The following is a 13,003-nucleotide window of genomic DNA, read 5'->3' as shown; positions in this document are numbered from 1 at the left end:
CAGTGCCTAACAACCCTTTCAGTAAAGAAATTCTTCCTAACATCCAACCTAAACCTCCCCTGGTGCAACTTTAGCCCATTCCCCCTCGTCCTGTCACCAGGCACGTGGGAGAACAGACCAACCCCCACCTCTCTACAGCCTCCTTTAAGGTACCTGTAGAGTGCGATAAGGTCGCCTCTGAGCCTCGTCTTCTCCAGGCTGAACAAGCCCAGCTCCCTCAGCCGCTTCTCCTAAGACTTGTTCTCCAGACCCCTCACCAGCTTCGTTGCCCTTCTCTGGACTCTCTCGAGCACCTCGATGTCCTTCTTGTCGTGAGGAGCCCAAAACTGAACACAGTACTCGAGGTGCGGCCTCACCAGAGCTGAGTACAGGGGGACAATCACCTCCTTAGACCTGCTGGCCACACTGCTTCTTATGCAAGAAGCATGTTATGTTAAATCCTAACAAACAGTTAGTAATGACCCAAAAACATTACAAGGCTTTTCCCCTCCCAACTGTTGCTTTACCTGTGGTAGACAAACACCCATTTAAGCTATATTGCTACCAAATATTTTCTCCTTAGAACCTCTGCTTATTTTCTAAATAACCTCCCCCCCCTTAAAATATAAACCAAACAGAAAGGAGGACTACATTTTAGAGATGAATAAATAGGCCATTATTATTATAATACAGTGTTCTTATATCCCTCTGATGAGGGTAAAAGCCAAATAATTCCCATGGAGGAGGAACAGAACTAATGATACACTTTTCAGCACTTACCATAAGCAATTGTTATTGCAGTAATGGGGAAAAGCAGCAGATTTCAGAGCACATAATGGAAGGCAATTTTAAAATCTGTTTTAAAAAAGGGTGATGCACACAGGTAGTTATATTTGCAAACCTCTCTACAGTAGCAGCGATTGATCCACCCAAACAAGCAGACCCTGTGACCACTTCCTCTTCACTGTGTGTTTGCATATTTGCCCAAAGGCCAGTAATCTTTGCACTATATGTAGAGATCACCCATAGAAATGTTGTGCAGCGAGATCACCAGTCTCAAATAAATCTACAAGAAGCATCCAAATTAACTTCATAGCGAAAGCAAATAGAGGTCAGGCCCCAGACTCCCAGCCTTTTCTCAACTTTTCGAATAAATCTCACTCCTGGTGACTGATGTTGGCTAAACATTATCACAGCCTTTCCAGGGCAACACAAGGTATGTGGAGGAGCTGTGTGGAGAACTTGGTGCCAGCAGCAGTTACAGAAAAGCATGAGCACACAGAAGAGTACGGACAATAAATCTAGCCCTTTGCATGGAGACTGAATTTATTAGCATTATTACTAAACTTTCAGTTATTAGCTAAACAGGCAAGTAACCATAAACATTATCAGCTTTTTTAAATTTCCCATCTGCATCTGGAAGATAATGTAGAACCACTGAAAGACCACTTATCCATGCAAGTGTATCAGTCTTTCTAGCACAGCCAGGGAAAGTGGCTGCCAGCCAAACAGTTCTGAAAATACAAAACAAAACAACAAAAAACACCAGAGCTTTTCAGCAGATACACAGCATCACTACACACTTAGTGAGGAAAGCGGAGTATTTTCAGACAGGCTTTCTGAAAAAGAAATCGGTCACATCGTTTACTTTCAGACATGTTTTGGCACTGATTTTGGTAAGCGTAACAACTGAACCCAGGAGGGCTAAGGTGATAAAAATAAAAAATAATTTTATTTTTTTTTCAGTACTACTTGTGCACATACCAAGCTGGAGGAAGGCAGGAAACAAAACAGATTGGTACTTTTTATTTTTTTCCTTTTGCTTTTGGAAGTGTCCCAAATTATAGTACTGAGGACACTCGTCAGTGTGATGAGGTTTTCCCACTGACCATCACACTGGCACAGATGGCCAGGTCTGCCCAATCTCATAACAATCAGAAGCAACGATATAAAGGCAAACAAGACTAACTTTTGCTTAAGCGGAGGTGTGAACCTGTATCAGTGTACGGAAAAAATACTTCTTGTCTCTGTACAGACTTCACAAGCAAAAACTGGATCATATTGACCCAGGAATGCCAACATCCAGGAGCAAACAGCTGTACATAATAATGCTATGGGAACTGCCCAGTGGGAGTTCAAGGAATTGAAACGGAAGACAGGCTGATTATGAATACTGCCTTTTTCTTTATGAGCTCTCTCAAGGTCATGAATCTCAGCAGCTGGGTAAGTAACTTTTATTGGATGGAGCAAAATGAAGCACCAGGCCAAAGGTGTGCTTCCTCTAGCCAGGACAGCCAATTTGATCCAAAATATCAACTAAAGGACAGGTCTTCCACATTTTAAATGTCCTGCCTTTTCCTGAGTAATTTGCTGCATCTTTTCTCTTCCAAATTTGCACAACATTGCTTAACGTTGTGATATTTTTTACACTCCCTGCCTCCCTCCCCTCCATGTTCTTCATCCTTTTTTAATACAATCCCAGAAGAGATGGTTTGCGATTACTAGCTTTTCTTCTTATGAGCTGTACCTATTTAAATTATTTTATTCCTTCCCTCATACATCTATTCAGATACTCTACAGCCTTATTAAGGAAGAGACTGTTTAATAAATACTTAGTTACTTTTAGGATGGAGCTATATTTCTCACCCTTGAAATGAGTCTCAGCTGACAGGTGGACAACCAAATGGGTTTAAAATTTCAGTATTAAATAGAAAAAAATATATTTTCTTCAAGTTTCAAGTGAAAATTTTGTCTCATCTGTCCTATATTCAAAATTAAATTCACATACGGATTTTTTGGAACCATCCTTTTGTGAAACCACACGAAAGGACACTCCTATTTGCTTTCAGATTTAACCAGTGATACAAAGGAAGCAAACAGAATTTTTAAAGACTAGCCCCAATGCCACAGAGGAAGAAAATGACTGGTTATCACTCCTAGCATTCAGATTCTATGAAGCCAAGCAATAAGAACAGTAGAGGTGTATCTGCAGGCAAAAGCTAGAGGCCAAGCGCAAGTAAAATCACTCTAACCCATCCATTCCTCCCATGATTACGCCTTTCATAGAATGTCCTGTGGAATAAAGAAGAAAACAACAGAGGAAAACAGATGCCAGTAAAACAGAAACATGAAATATATTATTACTTTTCAAGCATTATACCACACAAACCTAAGAAATGTACCTTACCCCCATTGCTTTTCTTACTACCAAATGTAATACAGAGCCTTTTACCTTCAGAAGAAGTAATTGTGCAGCACAGCTACAGTCTGAACTCACAGCATCCTCACATCCAAGGGTCTCTATGCTTATGCAGTGGCACTATGTGACGGGTCGATTCGTCCTGTTGTTCCTCCAGAGTAGTATGAAGGGAGCAAAGATCTGCGTAAACTCCTAGAATAAACACAACTGCCTCATTACAGACTTGGTAAATTACAGTTTGGTGAAATGGCAGAGATGGCAACAAAGCCAATAGTTATGGAAAAATGTCAGGAAAACTCACTGGCTATAAAAAACTTTTTTTTTTTTAATCTAAAATCAATCTGTGAAGATTCAAACTTCAAAAACTGAAGCAATTCTAAACTGATTTCTCTTTTTCTCACACAGCAATTCCTGTAACAGTCACATCAATGATAACTGGAGAATGAAAATCACATGTTTTTACTAGAATTTCTCTGAATGGTTACTTACCAAGGATCAGAAGCATATTGGAGGAACAGGGTCTGTCTTTTGCCAAGACAAATCTACTCAGATAAGGGTAGCTTTAAGAAAATATATACATCCTGCACTGGAATAGGCATTGCTCCCTGCAAGCAGAAACAGGGCTCTCTCTGTGTGGACAAGATGACCCAATTGCTGTCAGCCATGGGGTTTTGCAGCCACTGGCAGGGCAAGGATGGCTGCATTGCAGGCAGGAAACGGGGCTGGGACTCCACTGATAACCCACCCTGCAGTCCCCAAGAAAAGATAAAGAGCTGAGGCTGCTGTTGTTGCGTGAAAGGGGAATGCATTCAGTAACATGGAAGCCTCCCTCCCCATCAGTTATTGCCCCCTTATTCCTCACAGCTTTTCACCCTCCACCTCACCAGAGCAGGGTGTCCTGGGACACTTCAAGGCTCCTCCTTACACCCAGGAAATGCAGTCAGAGGGAGTCAGAGGGAGGAGAAATACTCAGAGCCCTTGCAAAACCCCTCCCCAGGCATGCCCAGCTACTGGCACTTGGAGACCTGACCACCCTGCACTTATGGCCGCAGCCGGGAGCGTGCAGGGACAGAGGGTGGCAAAAGGGAATAGAGATGGAATGAGACAAAGCAGGAAAAATCAGCTGAGAGGAGAAAAGGAGGGGGGGGAAAACCCTCGTTAAGAAGGAAAACCCTCTTTAAAGAATAAAAATGGGTAAAAAGCGAAATCAGAAAAAAAAAAAAAAAGACTACCACTAAGCAAACAAGGAGCTGATGGGAAAGGAGAAGAAACATGAGGATGAGGGAAAATGCAGACTTTGGAAAAGACTAAAACACCACAAGAACAAATAGTAGGTCAGAGAACAGACATGGGGAGGTCATGTTCAAATTGTTCAAATTTTACTGAAGGTTTGGTTTTCTACAATGACCTTGATTGTGGGTTGATTTAGTTGCTTCAGCCAAACAAAAACAAAACAGGAAACTCCACAATTGACCAAATCAGAAAACATACAGAAGAGAGAAAGGAAATGCCAAACATTTGAATGTGTTTGGCAGAAATTCAAGTGGAAGAATGGAGTCCAGTTGACATTTACATTTCTAGGAACAATGATTTTCTTTTATAATTCCTTTTGAGAGATTTTTCTTATTGGTCTTGTATTTCAACTCTTTGGCTGGGAGAAAATCTTGCACTGAAATATATGATTGCAAAACCAGGTTGGTGTATTTTTTTAATTCACTTTAAAAAACTGTCAATACTGCACTAGTAGTTGTTTCAGCATTTAGTAACTTAAAACTTCAAAATCTCAATGAACTTTGTCCACACTGAAAGCATGACAGCATCTGTCAACCTGAATTAATTTAGAATGAGGCCACACTGACTTAAAATATCTGTTTATGCACAGGGCATGGTAAATACTCAGGCAGATAACATGGAATATGCTTTCAAATGTATTTGATTGTACTAGCATAACCCAACAACAACATTACAATGCATATTTTCTTTTTTCTTAGTCTAAAGCAAAGACAAAAGTCAACAATATTGTGCTTGAGTTTTTGCAAACAGAACCCAAGAACATTCTAAGTTCCTGCACTACATCATACAGCAGAATTTGCCCTTAGTGCACAAATATAGAAAGTAATATGTCTATACCTATGCTTGCATGTTGACATTTTCTCTGCATATAAAAACTTTCTGTGCATAGTCCTAAAATCTTACAAAGGAAACATCGCCTTTATAAGTAATATTTCTTTTACTATTTTATCAAATCTGAGCTACAATATCGTATCAAGACTGTTAGTATTTTTTTTTATATAAGCGACTTAAGTCATTTGTGTGATCATAATATACTAGCAAATGCACTGAAAAGCATCAAAGTAAAATTAACTACCTCTTAATAACGAGGCCTCTTCCTATCACCAAGTGTTGCTGTTTCCTGGAGGACTGGGCAGGTGGAAGCTTAATTTAGTTGCATAACATTCAAGACTGCATTTTTTGTGCACTAAGAGCACCTATTGACTTCAAACAGGAATAACAGGATCTCAAAATAGGGCATAAAATGTGCAGAGCACTGAGAAATTAGTAACTCTGCAAAACAGTGGCAGTTGATCTAAATATACTGCATAGTTCTTGATGACTGGCAATAGGAAAAACACAAATGTAAGAAAGTGCCCTGTATTCCTCCCTAGAGATAAATTGTTATTTCAAGCCAGAAATCAAAAAAAAAAAATGGATCTCTGCCCAAGTGCACACATCTGTCTCAACAGTGTCATCATAGGGTTGACTCTACACATAGCAAGTCAAAAAATGTTGCTACTTGTGTAAGTTTCATGAGCAACATTTCAAGAGTATTATTTTTTCAAGTTTGCCTGATGATCAGTCTTGCACACTGGGATCCCACCAGGGAATTGTCTTTTTTTATTCCTACCAATGAGATAGCAAGAGAAAAAAATGTGTTTGTTTGTATACATAAAATAAGAATGGCTAGATGGCTCTAAAATATGGCAAAATATCAGCCATTCTATTGCAGCTAAAACACAAAAAGATTGCATTAAACAGGAAAGAAGTAGAAGAAATCTAAGTCTTCCTATTTGGACAAGCAATCCTGTCTTTACTTTTCACCTGCCAGCTCTGGCTGTGCACAGCATTTAAACATGCTATGCTCACAGGCTGGAACTATTGTCTTGTAGGACTTTTGTTTAGTCTGCAGAAGATGGCTACGTTATATAATAATAATAAAAAAGAACTTTGTATTATCGGAACTCATGCCAAGCAACAATAAAGCATTTTTATGGCTTTTTGATTTCACGTGAGGTTCTGATCTGTAGCAATTACCTCCTTCCAGCACGTGTACCCCCTCTTTATGACTGACAGGGAATGTAAAAGCCAGGAGAACTGATACTGGTTATGTATGAGCCACTTCAATGTGACCTTTTCATGTAACTCTTGAAGGCACATTGGCTGCTCCTGAGGTTTAATCCTCACTTCTTCACCTGGGCAGAACACTTACAGACCTACAACGACTAATTTACCATTTCTTTCTGCTTTTTTATCTTCCTAGAGAATATGATCACGTCTGTAGCTCACTGGCACATGCCTTCATGAGACCAACAAAAAAAAATAGTGAGTTACCGGGGGGGGGGGGGGGGGGGGGTGTTAGTTTTTTAAATTTGAAAGCCTGTGAACATCAGGTAGTAAGGCGATACATCTGAAACAGAATTAATACGCTCCAGATAGAAACAGAGAATCACAGAACAGGTTGGGTTGGAAGGGACCTCAAAGCCCATCTAATTCCAGCCCCCTGTCATGGGCAGGGGCCCCTGCCCCCAGCCCAGGCTGCCCCCAGCCCCATCCAGCCTGGCCTTGGGCACTGCCAGGGATGGGGCAGCCACAGCTCCTCTGGGCAGCCTGGGCCAGGACCTCACCACCCTCTGAGTAAAGAATTTCTTCCTTATATCTAATCTAAATTTACTTTCTTTTTGTTTAATGTCATTACTCCTCGTCGTATCACTACACTCCCTGACAAAGAGCCCCTCCCCAGCTTTCCCATAGGCCCCCTTTAGATACTGGAAGGATAACACAGGATTATTTGCAAAAATTTTCTTCCTACAAAATAACACGTCTCTGTGTCTAACACTGGACTCACTGCTGAAATCATTATTTTAACAGGATGCTGTATGTACTGTATTGTTAGTCACTTACTGGGGTTTTAGTTTTTCTTGCTATTTTAAATACATAAATTAGTATAAAAGGAAAAATATTTTACTAAGAATTCAGACCCACTAAAAGTAAATATTGAAAGTGCTGTACATAGAATCTCTTAAAAGATTACTGCGTGACATTTTCAGTGTATGACTAATTTGTGACTTTCACACCTCTTATCCAAATGATCCTAGATATCCTTGGCTTTTGAGAAAGCTGGAAAATGCAGATTCATTTCAAAGACATGCATGGAGGGCCACGATTCTTTTAAATCCAGGACTCAAGTCCAAGCTCACAGATTCAACCCCGCAAGTTTACCTAACAGTAGTTTGCACCAATTTCTGCAAACCCAAATTCCAGATAGCTGTAGATGTGAGCAATGCCATGGCAAAACTGAAATTGATGGATTTGTACATTTCTAACAAATCTCAGCAAAGAGCTCAAAAAAAAATCAACAAGTGTTACCACAATGACACCTGGGGGAAAACAAACAAACAAAACAAAACAAAACAAAAAAGACAGGCAGGTGAAACATTAGAAAAGAGTTTGAACTGAAACCTTTCCTCTGAGCTGAGAGGGATCATTCCAGAGCATTACTTTCCTCCAGGATACCTACAACTGCTTAATCTGTTCTGTTTTGCAGGGGAAACACATCTTTTCCAAATGGCTGCACTGAATGTAATTTTCCACGCAGGTTCAACAAACCACAATTACTGGCATTTCTCCTCCAAGCAAAGAAGGTGAAAGTTAAGTGTTAGTTTGCAAGATGTGCTGAGCCATCATTAACACAACTGCTGCTCTGCAAAGGCACAGCAACAACGGTTGCTGCTCAGTCAACAGCAAAATGTTTGTTTGCTGACCATCTGAAGTTACAACAACTAGGTAGGTTACTCTTTTTTAACATTAAAATATGAAGCATAATATTCGACGTAGAGTTTTCATGCAGGAAGAAAACACAGTTTAAAGAGATGCTTATCTCTACTAGAACTGCTCCCCAGCAATAACCACAGAGGGTAGCGTGGTATAGAAAAGCCTACAGGATCAGATTAGGGTAAGGTTATTTTATTTAGTGCCTACAATTTTAGAAACAACTGGTGTTTCAGCTGAAAGTCATCAACAGAATAATGTCAAAGTTTCACTGCATTGACACCAAGGAAGTTAGATTTACTCTGCAACGTGATGAAAAGGAACTGTTACCAGCTATCTCAGAGCTGCTGCTTGTGTTTATTACAGAGAGTGTTTAGCCAAGAATCAAGACTAGCAGTTCTTTAGTGAGGCTCTCTTTGCTTTTTTTTTTTTTGAAAAGCTTAAGTAGTACAAACACTTAAGATTTCTGAAAGCTCAGAGGTGACTTTCAGTGGCATTCATACCTCTGAATCACGCAGGAAACTTAAAGAGCTTCCCTGGGAATTACAGGGGAATCTTTAGCTATTGTACTTGCTCAGTGTGATTTTTAGTAGAACTAGTCAGTTACAAGTCAGGTTAGCAGATTGAAAACACCGCTCCGTGAGACATCGCCCAACTTTACAGCAGCTGTTACCTTAAGCCTTTGTAGTCATTCAGATCTATTTGCACTCCAGCAGTCCACTGAAGGTGACAGCTTTGCACAAAAGATTTACTATACCATACTAATACAATTAAGCCTTAAAGCCCAGATCCTTTAAATTATTTCAGATGGACAGACTGTCAGTCTGTACAAACATCTGTTGCAAGGGGCCTCCATCCTGCAAGGTTTTATTGACAAGAAACAGCTTCCAGAACCGGAGCCTACCTTTGTGTTGCAGCAAATAGGTGCTTAGGATGCTTTACGTGTAACAAAACATTACCAGTGGGCTAATTGCTGAGCAATCATTTAAACCTGCTTCTTGGAATTCTTCAAAGTTCTGTCTTGTGATGTTTTTCTGCTGTTTTTCCAGGGGAATCAGTCCAAGGGATGGTCCAGGTTACTGCACCACAGCACATGAATCAGTATCACAACCAGTGAGCATGAAATCACAACCGCAAATTAATGGGAGCACTAAGCAGGCCGTTTACAGGTAGCTCTCAGCTAGTGAAAGGCCTCATCTTTCAAACTGGGATGTTTTCAGTTCTGTGATCCTCTGCCCAATTTATTCTGGTGTTGACTTAGAAAACAATTGGAAATCTGAAAATGTATTACAAGTTATCGATATTTTTGTACAGTTGTGTCCTTTGTAAGTACTGTTGATATAAAAGGACTCTCTTAATATATAAAAGGATATAAAAGGATCTCTCTTAATGCAGCAATTCCTATCTCCTACTCTGGCTGCAAGCCATGTGGAAGGAGCAAGATAAATTCAATTAACATCTAACTCAGGGTTTTTGTTTGTTTGTTTGTACGAAACAGAACACTTACAGAATAAGCCTTTGATCTTTGTTTTTAGAAGCTGAAATCTTTGTTTTTCCTCACCTCTTTCTTTTGTTTTCCTGAAACAGTACATAGGTTGGGGCTCTGTAACCACTTGGCAGAGAAGAGAGGAGCAGAGGCGGGGATGCTGTCCAAATGTTCTTCTCTTGCTGTGATCATAGTTAAAGCTTCTGTGTGATCCTAAGCTGTACTTGCATTATTATGCATTTGGAGTCCCCACATCTCCACCAAGACTAATAATTAAATACTGCACATTTGCTTAGATGCCTTGCTGCATCAGTTCAGCTTATCTAGCTCCTTCCAAAATCCAACAAGCCTCAGCTCTGTCCAATACGTTTTCAATCGTTCCCCAAAATTCCGCCTCATGATGCGATCTCCTTCCTAGAAGCCCACATTCACATTGGCTCATTTTCAGATATCCTTCATCCTTCTGTACATTGAATTAATTTACCCCCCTTAATTCTAAACATAACAGTGCAAGACCTCAGGTTCATATTTATCACTGACAAATTCCATTTTTTCTGCAGATAATATATTTTGACACTCAAAGTGCAACTAAGTAAATGCAGGGAGTATCTCTGTATGGCAGCTTAAATGAAGTTGAGAGCCCCTTCATAATCTAAATAGCAGTTTTCTTGTCATTCCTGCTGAAACAAGTAGAACTAGAGAGTGGTACTCAAACTAAAAACTTTGCACACTTCCTCCTCATGATAGTAGAGACCGGTGGAAGAAAACTGTAAACTGCTGAGCTGAAACAGAGAACAAGTTTTATCAACTTCGTGCAATTCAGCTACGCATCTACACAAACACAAGTCACTGGTACAGAGCACTTGAAACTCCATCTGCTCTTTCTCTCAGCAGGGGTTGTTTTATGTGGCATAGCGAAGAGAAGGCTTGGATGTGGGAAAACATCGTATTCTAAATAATGTTAAGCACTTCTGAAAACTGTCAGAGGTATCTTTCTTTGATTTTCTGTGCCTAAATACATGTCAAAATATGACCACTGAATGCCACCGACACTTGTAATGGGGTTTCTACAAAATAAAACAGGAGAGAAAAGAGTTTTCATAGTGATGCACACTGCAAAGTTACATACAATGGGTATTTAAAGATTTAAGCTCAGAAATACAGCACAGGCATGTCCATCTTTGCTCTTTGGGCGTGACGAGCCATTCCAAGATCCCAGTTACCACATACAACTTTAATACACGCCCCTGATTTTAAATTGCAGTATTGTTTCATATACTAAGCAATATACTCTTATGCAAACACGTTGCATAAAATCCCCTTAGTATTTATCACAAAACAGTTGCTTTCCTCTAAACATGCCAGCCAGAAAAGAAGGACAAGGGAAGGAGCCTCCTCGCAAGGCTGCACAGGTGAGCATGCCACCTGTGGAGAGCAGGGCCCTGCCTTGCAACATGCACACAGGCTGCTCAGGCTAGGCCTCAGCTCCCCTCTGGGACCTCTGCAGCTGTGTAAATTACTCTGCAGGCTTCTCAGGTGCCACAGCAGCTCTGTGGGAGCGTGAGCTACGACCCAGGCAAGAGAACTTGCTTTTCATGAACCAGAGCAATACTTCTCCAGCCTCCAGTCCTGCAAGGTCATTGCTTTGGTGAAGAAAGAAGGATGCTGAGCTCCTCAGTGAGGAACTTGATACCTCGTGACATGAGGCCCCAGCCTCCGAGTGACTGGTCAAACAAATATTCTTACTTATGTGCGCAGCTTCTGCGACACCAGTGCAACTTCCTGTGTGAAGAAATTAATGTGAGTTTGAATAAGAGAAGTTAAGAATGGGAAATCGTAAAAAAAAATAAAAAATCCAATTCTGGTCACAGTAAAAGGTGCTGATATGGGGAACAATGCACTGTCTCAGTATATTCTCAAGAGCAATGCCCTTTATATAAGGATCACGAGTATAAAACACTGGGTGTGACTACTTATGCTTTTGTTTTGGTTTGTCCCCGTCTGTCTGAAAAAATATTCAGTACTGTGTGCTTTCAGTCAGCTCAGAAGTGACATTTCTGCTACCTCAAAAAAAACCCTTCAGCCATGCAAAATCTACTACTAGTGAAAAGACCTGGAATGAACCTATATACATATTTCATAACATGAACTGTAAACTACACAAACATGTGCTCTGTGCTCCAGCTCTCAATGCAAAAGCGAATTTCTCTTTAGGTTTGCAGTCCAACATTCAAAATCAAGCAGCTAAGCAGCTAATCACTAAGCAGCTAATGTAGTCACATAAATGTACAATGGACACCCAATTCTGTCATTTTTTTTTCCTCTCCACTAACTTTATTCTCGTTTCCTTTTGCCTGCTATTTGAAAAGAACTAAAATAGGATTTAGAGTTGATGTGCACACACAGTCACTTGTTCTTTCACCACAGGCTTGACTATAAACAAAGAGCTAGCAACAGACAGCATCTGTTTTGACAAAAATAATGGCACATTTCCTATTCTTATAATAATCCAATTGCCAGAGAAGACTCAAAACAAATAACTTAAACCCACAAAAAGCAGACATTTTCAAGTGATTGATGTGGCCTCGGACATAAGTGAAAACTCTGCAGTTATGTCCCTACCCCAACCACACCTTCTTTCCTGGTACCATTATCGCTCGTGTAGATGTCTAGTTCTCATCACAACACCCCATTTCCAAGTCCAAAAAACAGTCTGCACTTGTTCCCCCATAGCTTGCAAAAGAGTTGACAGGGTAACAGCTAGCAGAATTGTCCCTATTATCAGCAGAGGGATTCAGGAAGGACTGTGACTGAGAATTTGTATGAATATGAACCAGGATCTGCAGGATTTGTATGAATGAATGGGTTAGTTGGTAACATCTGTAAATACTTATTTCTTATCCTGGCTGAGATGCAGTCAATTGTGTCAGAAGTATGCCGCAGCCTGAGTAAAGCAACAGAGAAATGGCGAAATAGATGAACTACAGGACAACATGAACAAGCAACAACATTTAAAGCTGGGTGGCATAAGCACCACAGTGCTACCGCAGATCACAGTGATTTTACCCACCTGTTTTCTCTCTGGTCTACAGATCCCCAGCTTATACCAGGTAACTTACTCAAGCAAGAAGATCTGACTGGCTGATCATACTAGGCACATCCATTCCACAAGAAATACATGGAATCACACAATGGCCTCAAAACTCACTTCTTTACCTCCTAGGTCTCAGCATTATTTTAGTGTCTAAGTACCAGGCAAACCCCCTAACCTACTTTGAAATTACCTAGTGGAG

The 13,003-nt window shown here is 40.4% G+C and overlaps 1 protein-coding gene across 12 annotated transcripts in view; it reads right to left on the bottom strand.

Moving 5' to 3' along the window:
- LOC310896864 (uncharacterized protein) overlaps positions 1-13,003 on the bottom strand; it is an 84,408-nt gene that overhangs the window by 32,497 nt on the left and 38,908 nt on the right. For 7 of the 12 annotated variants that reach the window (XM_083829749.1, XM_083829755.1, XM_083829754.1 and 4 more), the window contains one exon: positions 3,212-3,370. The exons of 1 other annotated variant lie outside the window; for it this stretch is intronic. The gene's annotated coding sequence lies outside the window, so the exon portion shown is untranslated. 4 more of the 12 variants (XM_083829751.1, XM_083829756.1, XM_083829757.1 and 1 more) reach the window with 4 other exon arrangements.

The sequence above is a fragment of the Anser anser genome (assembly GCF_964211835.1).
Source record: "Anser anser genome assembly, chromosome: 3".
In the NCBI taxonomy this organism is placed as follows: domain Eukaryota; kingdom Metazoa; phylum Chordata; class Aves; order Anseriformes; family Anatidae; genus Anser; species Anser anser.
This window is presented reverse-complemented; position numbering and strand designations above follow the sequence as displayed.